A 15,110-nucleotide genomic window follows, 5' to 3' on the forward strand; every position below is an offset into this window, starting at 1 on the left:
TGACTATAAGCCAACTAAATAAAATAGCTTGCTTCACTTAGAAGTTTACTATTTCGATTTGATGTGTTCCTTTCAATTTTTCAGTATAATGCGCAAAGATAATTTATGCGCAATCTTGCTCGTAAAATCGTCTACAAGTTCTACGAATGGCACATGCATTTACAATAAATTTAATCAAATAATTATTGATTAACTTTACGTTCTCAATTCTTGCACAATTAGTAACTTTAATTTTGCTACAGAACTATTGATATTTCTTTTTATTTTAAATCTCGAAATAGGCGCCTACAAATTGCAAAAACAGATGCCGCTTTTATACGTTACGAGAATACTTGATGACAATAGTTAGTCTATTGTCTACGAGATGGCATTACTTGTATAAAAAATCTCTATATTATAGAACTTTATGAATATTGTATAATAATGCTTCTAGAGCATTTTTGCGTGAATTTTAATGTTTTGAATGTGGTTAGCTGTTTTGACCATCAAGGGCCTATAATTTCGCCGGCAACCAGGGACTTTCGAAGTTATACGCTTATTTCATTATCCACTAGCCACACAATCACGTGACAGTTTTAAGATAAACTTATTAGTATGTTTTTAAGAGTTCGAATGCTTAGCTTTTCCATGCAATTGGTAGTTTACTTCCAATTGTGTACGTTTTTTCAACAAAATCCCTAGTGTTGTCAATAAATAGATTTATATCGTACATTAAAGTAAAACTGCTATTATAATATAAATGAGTATTAAACGACCCTAGTGCTTGGATATGAATTGCTCCAGTATAAGTAGGTAACGCGACTGAATCTTTCGGCTGCATTTCCAGACTCTGGGGCGATCGTCAACATCCACGACTGTTTTAAATGAAAGTGGGAACAAACCGTGATCCATGTGGTATCAAATTATTTCAGTGTAATTAGTATTATTATTAATGCGCTGTGGCTGCGTCCATGCGCCGGGTTGTCTCTCTCCCTAAAATATGGCGATTTCGACTATGTATTTGCGTGTTGTTTCCTCGAAAATGTAAGTGCTGATAGAGGACAAATCTTTGTTTTTAATTTATTTTATTGGTCTAAGATCCCGATATACAACGACCTTCACCGAGATGCTTATTTAATGAAACTTATTTTATATTTAATTTAATATGTCAATAAATATAATCCATATGGGTTGCCTAGCAAATTTCAGTCCAGAGTATTTTAATTAATATTTTAATAAAAATATTTTTGTTATATATCGGGATCTTATACTATATTATTATTTTTAAGATGTCACATGGAACATGGTGTAATGGTTGCAGCTCCTTACAAACGTTGTGTAAAACAAAAAATTTCGCGATTAAAAAGAGTGGCGGCGAGTTTATGGCCAGTTCTTCTCTTCTATTCGAAGTCCTTGATTGAGAACTGGCAGTCAATGTAAAATTAGAAGGGTTTATTGTATATTTCTTTTTTGACGTTCATAAGTGGACATTGTGTTATCTATATGAATAAATGATTGTTGACTTTTGACTCTGACTAAACAAATATTTACAAAGACAATATAGAATAATAGCTAAAAAGGTTAAAAGTTATCAGCTACCAACAGGAGCACTTCTCTATTACTTTATCCATTCAAATAACGTATTCAAGGAACTGGTTCAAAGGGTTTGAGCCAGCATAATCTCAGCTGTCTTGTGTATAACATCATGCATACTCTTGACGCGCGCCTCGTAGCTGCCCGAAACTTGAGAAAGCCCAATACATTTATTGTATATGTCAGGTGGCTTTAAGAATCGTTTCTTTCGAGCTGATATAAACATCACTGTCATCACACTGCTGTAGTTTGAAGAGTGCAAATAAACAAATTTAATTTTTTCAATTAGGGGATTATTAATTAGATTTCAAATCCAACATCATTAATAAAATACTAACTACTTAAACAATCTCTTTTCTTGTTGTGTAGTCACAAAAAAGTTAAAAATGATTCTATTCAGACTTTGACTCGCTCTACTTCTAGGAACTACTATAAACAAAATACTTCACTTAGATCTGAGATCTAAGTTTTAAAGTAAACGTGGAAATAATTTAACTTATTTCGTGACAATATTTGAATTCCGACCTTCATAGCCAGACTAGATGACAGATAATAGCACTGTTATAATTTGGCTGCACGACAAAAGCTGTGTTTCTTAAAAAAGTCAACATCGAGAAGTTTTCCTTGCGAACGCGGCCTCCTTAAAATTATTCGCAGTGGAGCCTTTACACGTAATACACTCACTACCATTTTAAACTTCAGTCGACCTCGGCGCACCGAAGAGAATGGTCGCTCCCGCCATTTTAGATGTCAAACAGTGATAGTGATAAAAAAGCGCGAATCGCCGGCTCATTAGTGGCCAGGTTTTATTACCTGTGATTGGTTTGGATTAGTCTGTGATAAGTGAGTGTTTTTTTTTTCGACTTTGAGCTGTCACTGCGGATACGATTTTTGTAAGTAGCTCTAGTCTTTGTTTAAATTTTTAAATTGAATTATTATCTGTATATAGAGTTATATATAACCTATTTAGCTCGCTAAATAGTAAAAGTAAAAGGGACATAAATCAATGTTGCATTAGATTGCTCGGTAAAATATATTAGTGGTTTAGTTTTGTAACTGCGCTCTTTAGAACGTCAGTACTAATATTGTGACTTCTAAATATATGTAATGAAGTTGGCATTTAAATTTATGGTTGTATGGATACTGGTATCATAATTAAGATTACTTTAACAAATAGTCAAGAATAAAATTCTGGCTATAAACTGACTGCAGAATTTTATTATAGGAAATCTACTACTATAGGAAAAAAACTGCATTAAAAACTAAGTAACGTATCGCAGAAAATGATGACTCTATTCTGTATTTGTTACGTTATATATATATATATATATATATATATATATATATGTATATAACGTATATATATACGTTTGTATTCAATTATAAAACTCTTACAAATATATAAAACTCTTAAAGTTAACGAGAAGGTCGGCAAGAAACTCAGTAGTAGCACAATTTTTTTTATCAAAAGTATTTTTATACTGCTATAAATAATTATATATTGTTTGTTCAGATTGTATTGCAGACATTAATTCAATAGATTTATAGTAAAATGTCTAATTTTTATACGAAAATTAAGTGTTCGAAGCTTTAAGCGCGTTGAAATCTAATGTCCCCAATTATGAATTCTTAGATTCGTTTTTTAATAGTATCGAAAAAGTAATAATGTTTTTATTATTACATCATTAAAATATATAAAACGTTAAATAAATAAAAAACTTTGTCGCAAAACTATGAATGCGAATGCTTTCTACTAATGCACACATTATACTTATAATATACACACATATGACTTGTATAAAAGTAATAATAAATTAGTGGGACAAGGGTCTACCTTTTTACCTTAGTTAGTTAGCCTATAGTAGGGTTAACTTATTGGAGAAACCTAGGGCTGTTCCCAACTAACCCCTTTCGCATCAGCTATGCTACATTTTCCTGCCTTAAAAGTACCTGTGAAGGTTCAGAATAAGATGAATTACGCCATAAAACCACAATTAATACTAAACAAGTAATGTTATCAAAACCATCTATTTCCTATTTATTAAATACTAAATTATGTTCTAAAATATCAGTAGCAAAAAGTCATTTCCTCCCTTTGTTGTTTTTCTTATGTTATTACGTATTAAATGATTTATCGCATATCTGTCCAAAATGTAACCTTGAGTCTGTGGGATTATTATCAAAAGGAAACGTAAAACATGAATCAAGTTTTGTATTATGCAACATTTAAATAATAATTACCTTGACCCTACGTAATGAGTCAATTTGTGATGGGTAAAGCGAATTTAAGGCATTATTATCCGTTTTTTTACGTTTTCGAAAAGAAAATAATTCAAATATTACAATGTTATAATTAATTCTCGTTTTTTGTAGCAAAAGTCTGGTCACACACGACACAGGGTCGACCAGCGTCCTCATTTATTCATTTAAAGATTTTTTTTTTTTATCCAAGGTCCTCTTATTGAATATACACCCCTGTGTATTAAAACACTCAGTGCGGGTGTGTCTTTTAGATATAAATATATATAATATGTAGTTTTTTTAGTATAATGTTACTCTGATTATATACGTAAATACAAAACTGACTGGTAAAGTGTTTTAAAAATATGTTGCCGCAAACACAATTTCACAAATAGTAGCATATAAAAGTATTAATATAAAAAACAATAATTAATATTCTAACTATAATAAATATTAATATTCAAGAGATCACCATATGTTATTTAAAAAAAAATAGATTTTTCAATACCGCGTCGAATTATCAATATTCAAAATTAACAATAAGCACAGGCCGAAAAAACGTCGTGGGTGGATATTAATGATAAAATAAATCATTAATGACGTCATAAGGAGCTGGTGATGCGGTCGTGGCCCACGCAACGCCTGCGCTGACACCTTGCCACATAAAACCTCATTCTTATGTTTTTACATTCGAGTAATATTTTTTTCAATTATTCTAAGGGGTAAAAAGAGAAACATAGTACTCAAAAAGAACTAAATTTTGGTTCTCATTATTTAAATAAAACTATACTTATTAAATTATTGGAGGAGACTCTCGCCGACCACCATTAGTGGAAAGCTTAAACAAGTCACCTTTTAATATTATTTTGTTGCCAGGTTCTCTACCGTCTCATGCCGCCAATATTTCATGGTTTTTATTTTTGCTCTCAAACATCACACGTGTTAAAATGAGGACCATTAGATACTTTATCAAATATGTTATAGAAAGGATATACACGTGTGAAAATGACATGAGAACTTAAATAGGCGCAGCGCTAACCAGATCCATGCAACTTCCTCACAATCGTGTAGCTCGCAATATTGTAGCACACAATTTACGAGGGGACTCTTGCTATTAAAGAAGTCCGAATAAACACTAATACATAATTGTGTAGTAATAAAGAAAACAATAATATTAACAAATAATTAACACAGCAAGGTTGCTGAAACGACTCGGCAAAAGGTATCTATGGAGCTGCTGAAAATGTCCACCGAGTTTCATCACAGTTTTATTGTAAATCCGACACAATGTGTTACCAGGACCATTAAATGAAGAGCACGAATTTGCTATCTTCAAGGTTAAATATATGTCTAGTGTAGACCGAACCAAACAACACAACAATTTAGTAGTTAACGAGCGCAGAACGCAATATTTGGCCCTCCGAGCTTAACATGTCACCTACATAGCAATAGAACAAGTCGTGACAAAAATTGAACACTTACTGCAATAGGACAAAGAATTTAAAAGCTTTATCCGTCCGTAAAAAGAGTTTCTCTATTATGTTTTCATAGTAAGAAATAGTTATAATATATTATATATTTAAATTTTAATGCAAAAGACGCCAAGAGTTTTAAATTTAATAATAGGACTCCTACATAGTAGCCTAACAGACACGCGATCAGGCAGATCTGTGGCTAAAGCTAGGCATCAGTTCAGAGTCAAATCTCCCCTTTCCTAGTTTCACGAATTTTATTATAATTATTGACTTGAGCTAAAGTCTGCATTAACAAATATAACCTAGATTTATCCTAGTTTTGAAGGTTATTAACAAAACCACTTAGCCCATGTCATTTTATGTTTGGGAGGATGAAACTCAAAATCTAATAGACCGATTTAAGAAGAGAATACTCCTCTCTTAAATACCCTCATAGCCACTATTGATGAGTTTCAATGGTCTGCGAAGACTGTCCTTTTTGGGACTCCCTATGCTATAAAAAAACCCTTTTACCATTGGAATGTTATCGCGAAGTAACATAGACTATATTTATTTCCAACATAATTTACACACTTATAACAATCAAAAGTGATATCTTAATTTGTTAATGACAATTATTTTTATCTCCAAAGTGTGCCGAGCCAAATCAGGCAGGTGGTATGTAGTTTATCTTTCGAAATACGGCCTTCGGTACCTTGTTACAGGTGCTTAGCTTATCTCAGATATGTCAATATGTGCAATTATAAATCTGTTTCAATACAGTATATGTAGGCGTGAAGAACTAGTCAACATTTATTTTGATTGTATTTGAAATGCGCAAGGGTAAAAAATTCGCAATACAGCGGAAGTACTGCCATCAGGGTAATCGTTACAGGGACCAAACTTTTTAAATTTTGTAATAATTTTGTTTACAGCTCAGCAATTATACGTATTTTTTAATTATTAATTGCCTTATTTAATTTCATTGCTCGTATTGATATCAAAATTCAGTTTATAAAGTTTGTCAACCTTGTTAGAAACTAAACTTGTTTTTACGTATTTCATTAATTTCTAATTACTTAAATTGTAAAAGCGTTTAATATGTAAAAAATGAAATTTAAATCTTATATATTCATAAAGGTACCTTAATTTATTTTAAAAGTTCTAAAACAACATCCTTAACAAATACAAGAAAATATGACGGTACATATAACATATCAATTAAATTAGAACATAACAATTTCAAAATAGGAAAAAACTTAAACCTCCTTAAGTAATACACATAATTACTGTAAGTAGGAAAATTGTTGTGAAATATATTAATGTAAGTAATTCAGGTGTAAGAGAGATATAATATAGAGCCTATTCACACTATTATTTATTAGGTTAGCATGCCGTAGGTAGAAGACTTTTAGTTCTAGTAACTCTAGGAATACCAAGAATGAAAATTTTGTAAGATGTCAGTAAATACAGTAACTCAGCAACTCTTTTATTGCCATATTGTTTGTTACAAGTACACCATGCTCCACATGATATCTTGAAGCAATTAATCATAATAATTTTCATCAGCTCAGGAGAATTTTGGTAACAAATTAACAAAACCAATATGCGTGTAATGCTTCGATTTTGCAACTCGTAAACAGTACATCTTGATGTCAACTACGTGCCAGTACAGTTTCTTTTGTAAAACCTCTCCTTGGCCGAAATGTCAACACGATCTCACTCATTTAAATTAGCTTCAACTATTAATTATATTCAAACAATGGAAACTTGTGTTTTTAAAGCGAAACAAATTGCTTTGCGTCTATAATCATGTTAATATAATATCATTTAAAATTATATATTATACAATATTCGAGATACAGTATTCATACATCCAACCACTACAACACAGGTCACGACCAATACATAGACTACAATTATAAATATATATATGTTGGGACGTGTTGCCTTTTTTTTTTGTACCCACAAGTGTCATTCTGATTATTCACCGGCTATACGCTGTGTTGTTTTAATGAACCTTTTAATCATAATAACGAATTAAAAACATCCATTTATTGAGTTTAAGTCAACTGAATTGAAGCGTTACTTTGTTTTGCCCTATGTTATACAGTAGGTATATATGTGAAGTACATAGGTGTAGGTAGAGCATGCCTCAATCTTAATTATGTAGTTATTTGCACATATAAGGATCTGAATATGGATATAGATTGCAAGACTAGATCAAGATTCTTGCCACTGCAAGTATTGCTTAACATCGCTGATCATTCGTACTGACACGCTGTATGAATGTGGTTTAAATCTCGTGGGACATGGAGTTTCGAACCAAGAACCACATAACGCCATGTTAATCGTGATGTCACGGAGGAGTAAAGTCCATTTAACTATAGTTTTCAATTGTTTTCTCGCTTGCTAACGATATATTTTCCTAATACGAAAATATAAATAGATTTTTACACATGTACGTAATGAGGAAAACTGCGCAGTTAGTCATAAATTTTACATACAGATATTACGTCTTTTTATAGAGATTTCATAGAGTAGGCAATATTTAAGGCAACGTAATCAAAGAACAGTACTTGTTCTTATACAAATAAACACGTTAAACTTTGGTCTTAACATTATTTATTATTTGAATATTACTGGAAATTCAAGAGTCACTCTTAAAAGGCCCGGTCCTTTAGCAGGCTTACGTGGGACAGGTCCAACACGCAGAGACTCAAATCATTTATTACGCTTTTAAACACCATATTTGTCGTGCGGCGTATGTGTGAGTGCAACAAAGAGTGCAGGACTTCGTTACGTTATGATACAATCTAATCTAACACTTGAACAATCAAGTCAAACATTTTAACATCTAAGAGAAAGAAATTGATGGTTACCCGGATGGGTAATTTCGATGACACTAACCCCGTTAGGTTGATTCCTAATCTGAATATCCTTGAGGATGCTGGAATACCATCATAAGAGTTAGAAACCACGGGGATCTAAGATTTAGAAAGTTTAATGGTTTTAAAGGCTAAAGGTTCTATTGTAAATCTATTCCAAGACATGTTCTGCATCTTTATCTACATTTACTATGGAGTGATCAGAGGAGTTGTTCGGATTAATTTCTGCAGCTGAATTTCATCTTCGGGCAAGGCCGTATACGAACTTCCACCGGTATTACCTCGATTTTGCCGCGCACCGACACTATGTGGAATCCACTGAAGTATTTCTGAATTACTTAGGGTCCTTCAAGAAAAGAGACGTTACACAAGATGTTAATAGAAATCTATGTTATCTTCAATATTATCACGTGGTTATTGTTTATATTTAATATTTTTCAAGATACGAGGGTCTTGAAGTTTTGTGTAATTGAAATTTTAGAATGCAACCCGTACAAGTGCAGTGTTCTCACAGGTGCAAATTTGTCCCGGCTATGACGTCACTCCTGCCCACTTCAGCACGAAATGCAAATCGCGTCCTTTATCAATGTGTGCCGTTATAACAATAATGGAACACATAAATACTGTTATCACACGATTTGTGCGTAAATTATTGCTAATAAAATGTTTTATTTCGTTTCCAAGTTATGTCGAAACCCGAGACAAGTTGAGAATAAATATTATATGTATATCATCATATACATTAAAGGTACTGTGTGTGGTACGGTGTTGCATACATTTTATGATTCATATCAAAGTTGTAGGGAAAAGAAAACATCATTATTTTTGGTTGTGAGGTAAATCTATATCCGCGTAGTAGATGTTCGAATGCATGACAGGTTTAAAAACTAAGCTCTATGTATAGCTTAGTTTAACTATTATCTGTGGAATGTATTTCTAAGTGAACGTAGTATAAAAAAATAAAAAACCAGCTAAAATATTATCCTGAATTCATAATTGCAATTGGTTATAAAAGTTATAAAAGTGAATAGTTACTTCCAATGCAATTTCAATGTAGTTCTCGTAGGTCCATATTTCAAGATAAAGATCATCTGAGACCACATTTGGGAACAGATTGCTACTCAATTAGCTACTTTATTCTAGTTTGTGTTTTAAGCATCGATCCGTTGAAACTATGTAGTTTCTAAGTAACATATTTTGATTAATTACCAATAAGGGTATGCTTTATTCTGAGGTGGCAATTAGCAATCCATTGCGTTTTTAATATCAATAAAACTTTCAACTTTATTACACGCTATGTGATTAATCAGATTAAATAAATAATAACATTTCCATTATATAATCTGTATTTATTTAAAATAAAAAAATAAAAACTCTTTGCATTAGGATTCAGAAATATTGATCGTTTAAACCAGTTATTTTCATTGAAATAAATATTACTATGAAACTACGCAAAATGAAATGGAAGAATGTCTATTGTCACAAGCTGAAATTACTTACTACTCTCTAATCTTAAGATTATTTTCATTAAATCGTACTTTAGTCCTATAACCTAAACAACATTATATTTTGTTTCCATATTTTTCATTTCATATCTGTAGCGCTGATGTCGCATTTTGAGCGCGGTACAAAAACTCAATATTGCAGTTGGTATTGCAATCGATATTGGGAGTTTTAGGATACTGGTATAATTCTCCGAGCAGCGTAAAAAGCGTGTCTTGGACTTTCTTTTCAGGTTGTCCACTGAGCACCCGAAATTAATCATAACAACTTAGTCTCTCTCTTCAGTTGGTAGCTCATATCTGAGCGTCGTGGTCAGCAAGGAACATCTAGAGCGGACAATCCGTTGCTATCGGATTCAGTCCAGCGCCTATCTTATAACAGTATATAGCTTTGAGGACGATGAGTCTTGCCCTTGATCGGTGGTGGTTGGTGAACGACCACGTGATTGCGTTCTGTGGAACCACGATCAGTATCTCCAAATTCTTATCGCCTTTGGGCATATGTATAGTCGCATAGTCGCTTGGTTTTATATTTGAATCACTGAAAGGTTTAGAAAGTGCTATCCAGCTTAATTTCCCTTACATTGGGACGCTTTGTAACAGTATTTACGTTGGAGTGACGCCAATATGATCCTTCTGATTGCATCAATGAATAATTACTAATTGTCTTTTGATAATTAGCTTTGTATGTAAATGTATAGATTCAAAGATAAGAATACGGATTCATATGTTAGATTTTATTATAACTTTATGAAGGCGAATTGAATGTTTTGTTTAGAAGAATAAAATTGATATACTTAATTTCAGGCATATATAATTAAATTATTATGTAGTCAACTCAAAATGTCCTGGATTCGATTTACGACGATGAAAATATTAAACATGTGGTAATAATAATAGCCTTTTATTTCAGATACTTTTACACTATAAGATATTTATATTTTATCTCATTATTTTAGGTATCTGTGTGCTCCATTTTTGGTAAAGGCCTCCTCCAAATCCCATCATTCCTGTGCACCGTGCCACTCTCTGCCATGTATCATCTACTGTTTCCTTAATCTGGTTTATCCACCTTTTTAATTGTCTTCCTCTTTTTGGGTACCAGTTTAGTACTTTCTTACGCGACTAATATGTATTTGAACCTGGTCCTGCCTACTCTTGAAGAGTTGTTCAGTATAGCTAAATATAATTATGAACACGTTATATGAGTAAGCTTTTGCCTTAACATTTTAGGTCAACCGCAAAGGCCCTAGAGGTCTAAAAATCCGCAGGTGACATGACATGAGACCGTGCGTGCATTGACCTTGAACCAACGGTCACGAAGAACTGACACCAAGGTCAAAGCGATATGGGCGTTATTCTGTTTACTATTAGACCAACTAAAGTCAAAGGCTTCTTTTTATTTAACAAACAAAAAAGTGTGTGACTACAAAAAGATCTCAAGATTCGCACCAAATGCTTTAAGGGATATCTTAAATAGTTGTAGATTAAGCCGTTAAACAATTGAATAACAGCTTAATTAAAACTTAATTACAGCTAGTACTTACATGAACAGAGTATGAATATTCCACATACGTTGGTAATTGTATATACAGTAGCCTTGCTCTAGCATATTTATCTTTAAATGGTCGCGCGTCGTGGTTTCCTTTAATAGATATCTTGAGTGACTATTGTTAAATGTATGTAACAAAGCCTTTGTATTTTTTATCACACTTTTTCATTACCAATAAGCAATGTGGTCTCAATTCGATTCCAAAAGCTTCAGAAAGTAAAATATTACAAGTAAAATGAGGGGAAACATGTCTAATACCATTTTTGATTTAATTTTATTACATTTCAACAAAGCAACACGTTTTCTACGTATTGGAATATATGTACATATATATACATATATATTCGTTAAACTGGTTTTGTCTACAGAATGTTAAAAATATACATAATGGATATTGGAAAATGTCAGGCTTACAAGACACTCATTAAAAATTACTCTTTGTTTCCTGTATTCCCTTTGGAGTACAGACTCTTAGGCCTGGAGTTCAAGTGCACAGGAGCTAATTAAAGATTTAAGTTGGCGCCTGGTTCTTCCGGTGACCCCAGAGCTAGTGCTTTCCTCGCTAAACGAATAAGTTTTGCAATACACCGGAGAAATCTTACCAAACCTTTTAAATTTGTTTTAATTTTCTATTTTTAAATATTTATTTGTTATTATTATAGGTTAAGAATATTTAATGTTTTATATTTATTTATTCTCTACCACATACATTATCAATGCATAAGAACTAAATGTTTGACTGTGTTTTAACTTTGAAAACATAAACACTATGTCGGTGACTCAGTCAATGGGTTTAACCTGGAGGACCTACGTAACCAAAATTCTCCGCAAAACAAAATTTGTTTTAGTTTGATCATCACGTGCTTGATACTAACGTGATTGGTAAAATTGAGACAGACAGGCTATCAGTGTCTTCCTATGGCTTCATCATTTTTATACACTAATTAAATTGAAGAATATTTTTCGGCGACTGATCTTGTTGAATAATTGAATTATGAGAGCAGCAATCCTACAGTTTAAATGACAAACTGGTTGCTATTTAGAGCAAGTGAGCGAAGCAAGGTCGCGCCTTTTACTTTTTGTTGGGAGTCAGGTGGAATGTTTATAAAAAAATGCGGAATCCCTTTTTTTAATAAAGAATTAAATTCGAATTAAAATTCTATAACTTCAGTATCGAGTATTAATTGTTTCCGAAGCAAAAACAATACGAATTTCAATTAGGTATTATATTTATTTTCTCATATATTTTTATGATAAAAGTTTTACTATAGATACATATAAGATGTCGTTAGTCAGGGTTATCCAGATCACTTTTTAAATTTTATTCGTTTATTGTTTTCTTAGGGACTCTACACTCAACAAATACGTAAATAAAAATAAAAAGGAATTATTTTGATGATCAGTTTTCTGTGCCTGACACACGGCGTTGCCGTTTTAGATGTTAGGCATGCCTGTTTCCTTCACCATAGCATTACAGCGAATGTAAGTTACAGAGTACACACACAGAAGTACGAAAAAAAGTACGAAAGTACTAAGGAATGAGAGTCACTCGGCAAATACTGCTACATTTGCTTGAAGTTGGTAAATAATATAAAATTAATTTGTATGTATTAATAATAATTAACTATATTTGTCACTGTTACGAGTAATTAAAAATAAAATATTTGGTATTCAATAATGAAAAATAGTAATTTACAATATCTCAACCTTTAAAACCGCTTACATTGTGCTGAATCAGGTTTCGTCAATCGTGGTTCAGAATATTTACCAATTTTCAAGGAAATATGTCTTATTGAAGTTTAAATTTGTTTAAATAAATACGTGTATTTAAGGGAATTCAATTTAAGTTCGAATAGTATTTAAGACAAATCGCCTTTTTTGTATCTTTTCTTATATTATTTTATAATGAAATTTTGATTGTCATTTTCTGTTTCAAATAAATGCATTTATTTGTATTTTATAACAAGTTACTGTTTCAATAAGCTATGACATCCTAATATTCAAATATTAGTAAAAACTAGTTCAGGATTTTTACAATAAATGCTCTACAATATAAGTTGGTCACCTCTGCCTTATCAGCCAGGAAGCGTTGCAAAGGACACTGCGAACCGGTCGCCGCGTTACATAAACCCACGTTCTGATTGGCCAATTCCTTACTATATTATTCCTTTTCTTATTTTATCGCCACAATTATTAAATATATTTTGTTATTTAATATATTAGGTCGGGCTTTTGTCGGCTAGCTCGTTACAGCCAAGAGGAATATCAGATTGATATTTCTTTGAAATCCAACAAACGGTAGTAGTGGAGTTATCGCCTAAAGGCGTTTAAAGGCAAATCGTGCTAAAAAGAAGCTAAGAGAAGTGTAAATTTTTTTTTTAAATCTTTCATCCATAAGATGTGATTTTTTCACACGTTGATCACGATTTTGAATCTTTTTGTCAAAGGTTGCAAAATTTCACGTATTTCGAGTAAGTATTCAACGTATACTTACCATTTCACGTATACTTTAAGTATGAAAATAGCTTAATAATAGACATTATTGAGATGTCATATTAGTAAAAAATAGTCGAAACAAATCCAAGGATAATGTATTCGAAAACCCATAATCACCGTGAATTCGCCATTCGTTATTGTAAATGATATTTAATTAGTTCGTTAGAAGTGACAGGATTGCCTTGACCACGGCTTGTTTTATAGAATAACAAGTCTTATATTTGTCATTAGATTCTCACTTGTATTATGTAGAATTTTTCTTTAATATAAATATGTTCACTGATTGCCCATGGACTCACATTGCGAGTAGGCTCGCAAGTGCGTTATCGACTTTCAGTGGGCAGCTGGTTCCAAATAGTGGTGGTGCTCGTTATAAACTGCCTCAAAAAACACTCAGTTGTGGATGTCGAGGGGGTGGGATTTCGTATTCTGCCTCCACGTCTGATGATGAAACTCAACTGCAGGTCTGAACAACTCCTCAGAACACTCTTCACAGTAATGTGATAGACGATGCAGAGAGACTCCACATTTTTACGCAACGTCGGTGTGTGACCGTGTGTCTGGTGTCTGGTCGTCGACGATTCGAACCGCTCTTCGTTGAATACGGCCAAGTGGAAGGAGCTGGTACTGGGGAGCTCCCAATATGATTTTAATAAAAAAATTAGGAGATATTATAATTTAAAAATAACTTTTTCTTTTGGCTTGGTGGATCTCAGGCAGCAGGTGATTGTGGCCCAGCAAACAAATTTACAGAAAGGGCTCTTACTGACCTTAACACAAGGTAATCGGTCATCTTACCTTGTAAGTCCATTTTGAGTCATCCGCCATTTTCGTTTCCGTGGGCCGAGCAATGACAACCGCATGAAATGACGCGGCCATTGAGAAATTTAACTGTACGCAAAAATGGCGTGGCATCAAAAACAATATAAAATATTTTTTATTATTAAAAAAAGGGAATTTAAACTAAGCCAAGATTTCAAATAATATACTTCTATATACAGAACAAAAGTAAATAACCTTCTACAAAAATTCAAGAAAGTAAAATGGAAAGTAGATGTATTAGGCAAAAGGAAGAGGGGACGTCAAGTGGTCTCCCGAAGAGATGGAGCAGGCTGGCCAGGATAGAGCAGAATGGGCTAAAGTATCGGAGGCCTATGTCAGAAGACCTGATCATAAAACTGTTTTTCTTACCACTTATTTATTATTTTGTTTGTCAATAACAGTCCGAGAATACAAGCTTTATTTATTCAACACATTTTCTATATACAATTTTTGGGAATATATTTTTTATACAATAAAATATTTCGTTAAAAAAATGGTGATATCCTTATTTAAAACATAAGAACACTACAAGATTATTGGAATAATAACTTAGAATCTGGTTTTCTGTTAACATTTTTAATTA

General features: G+C 32.5%; 1 protein-coding gene across 2 annotated transcripts in view; it reads left to right on the plus strand.

Moving 5' to 3' along the window:
- Nucleotides 1–2,237: 2,237 nt before the first annotated feature.
- Nucleotides 2,238–15,110, plus strand: part of LOC125059496 — a 45,686-nt gene continuing 32,813 nt past the window's right edge. For both annotated transcript variants that reach the window (XM_047663925.1, XM_047663926.1), the window contains exon 1: nt 2,238–2,465. The gene's annotated coding sequence lies outside the window, so the exon portion shown is untranslated. The remainder of the gene's footprint in view (nt 2,466–15,110) is intronic.

Source organism: Pieris napi, chromosome 20 (genome assembly GCF_905475465.1).
Source record: "Pieris napi chromosome 20, ilPieNapi1.2, whole genome shotgun sequence".
In the NCBI taxonomy this organism is placed as follows: domain Eukaryota; kingdom Metazoa; phylum Arthropoda; class Insecta; order Lepidoptera; family Pieridae; genus Pieris; species Pieris napi.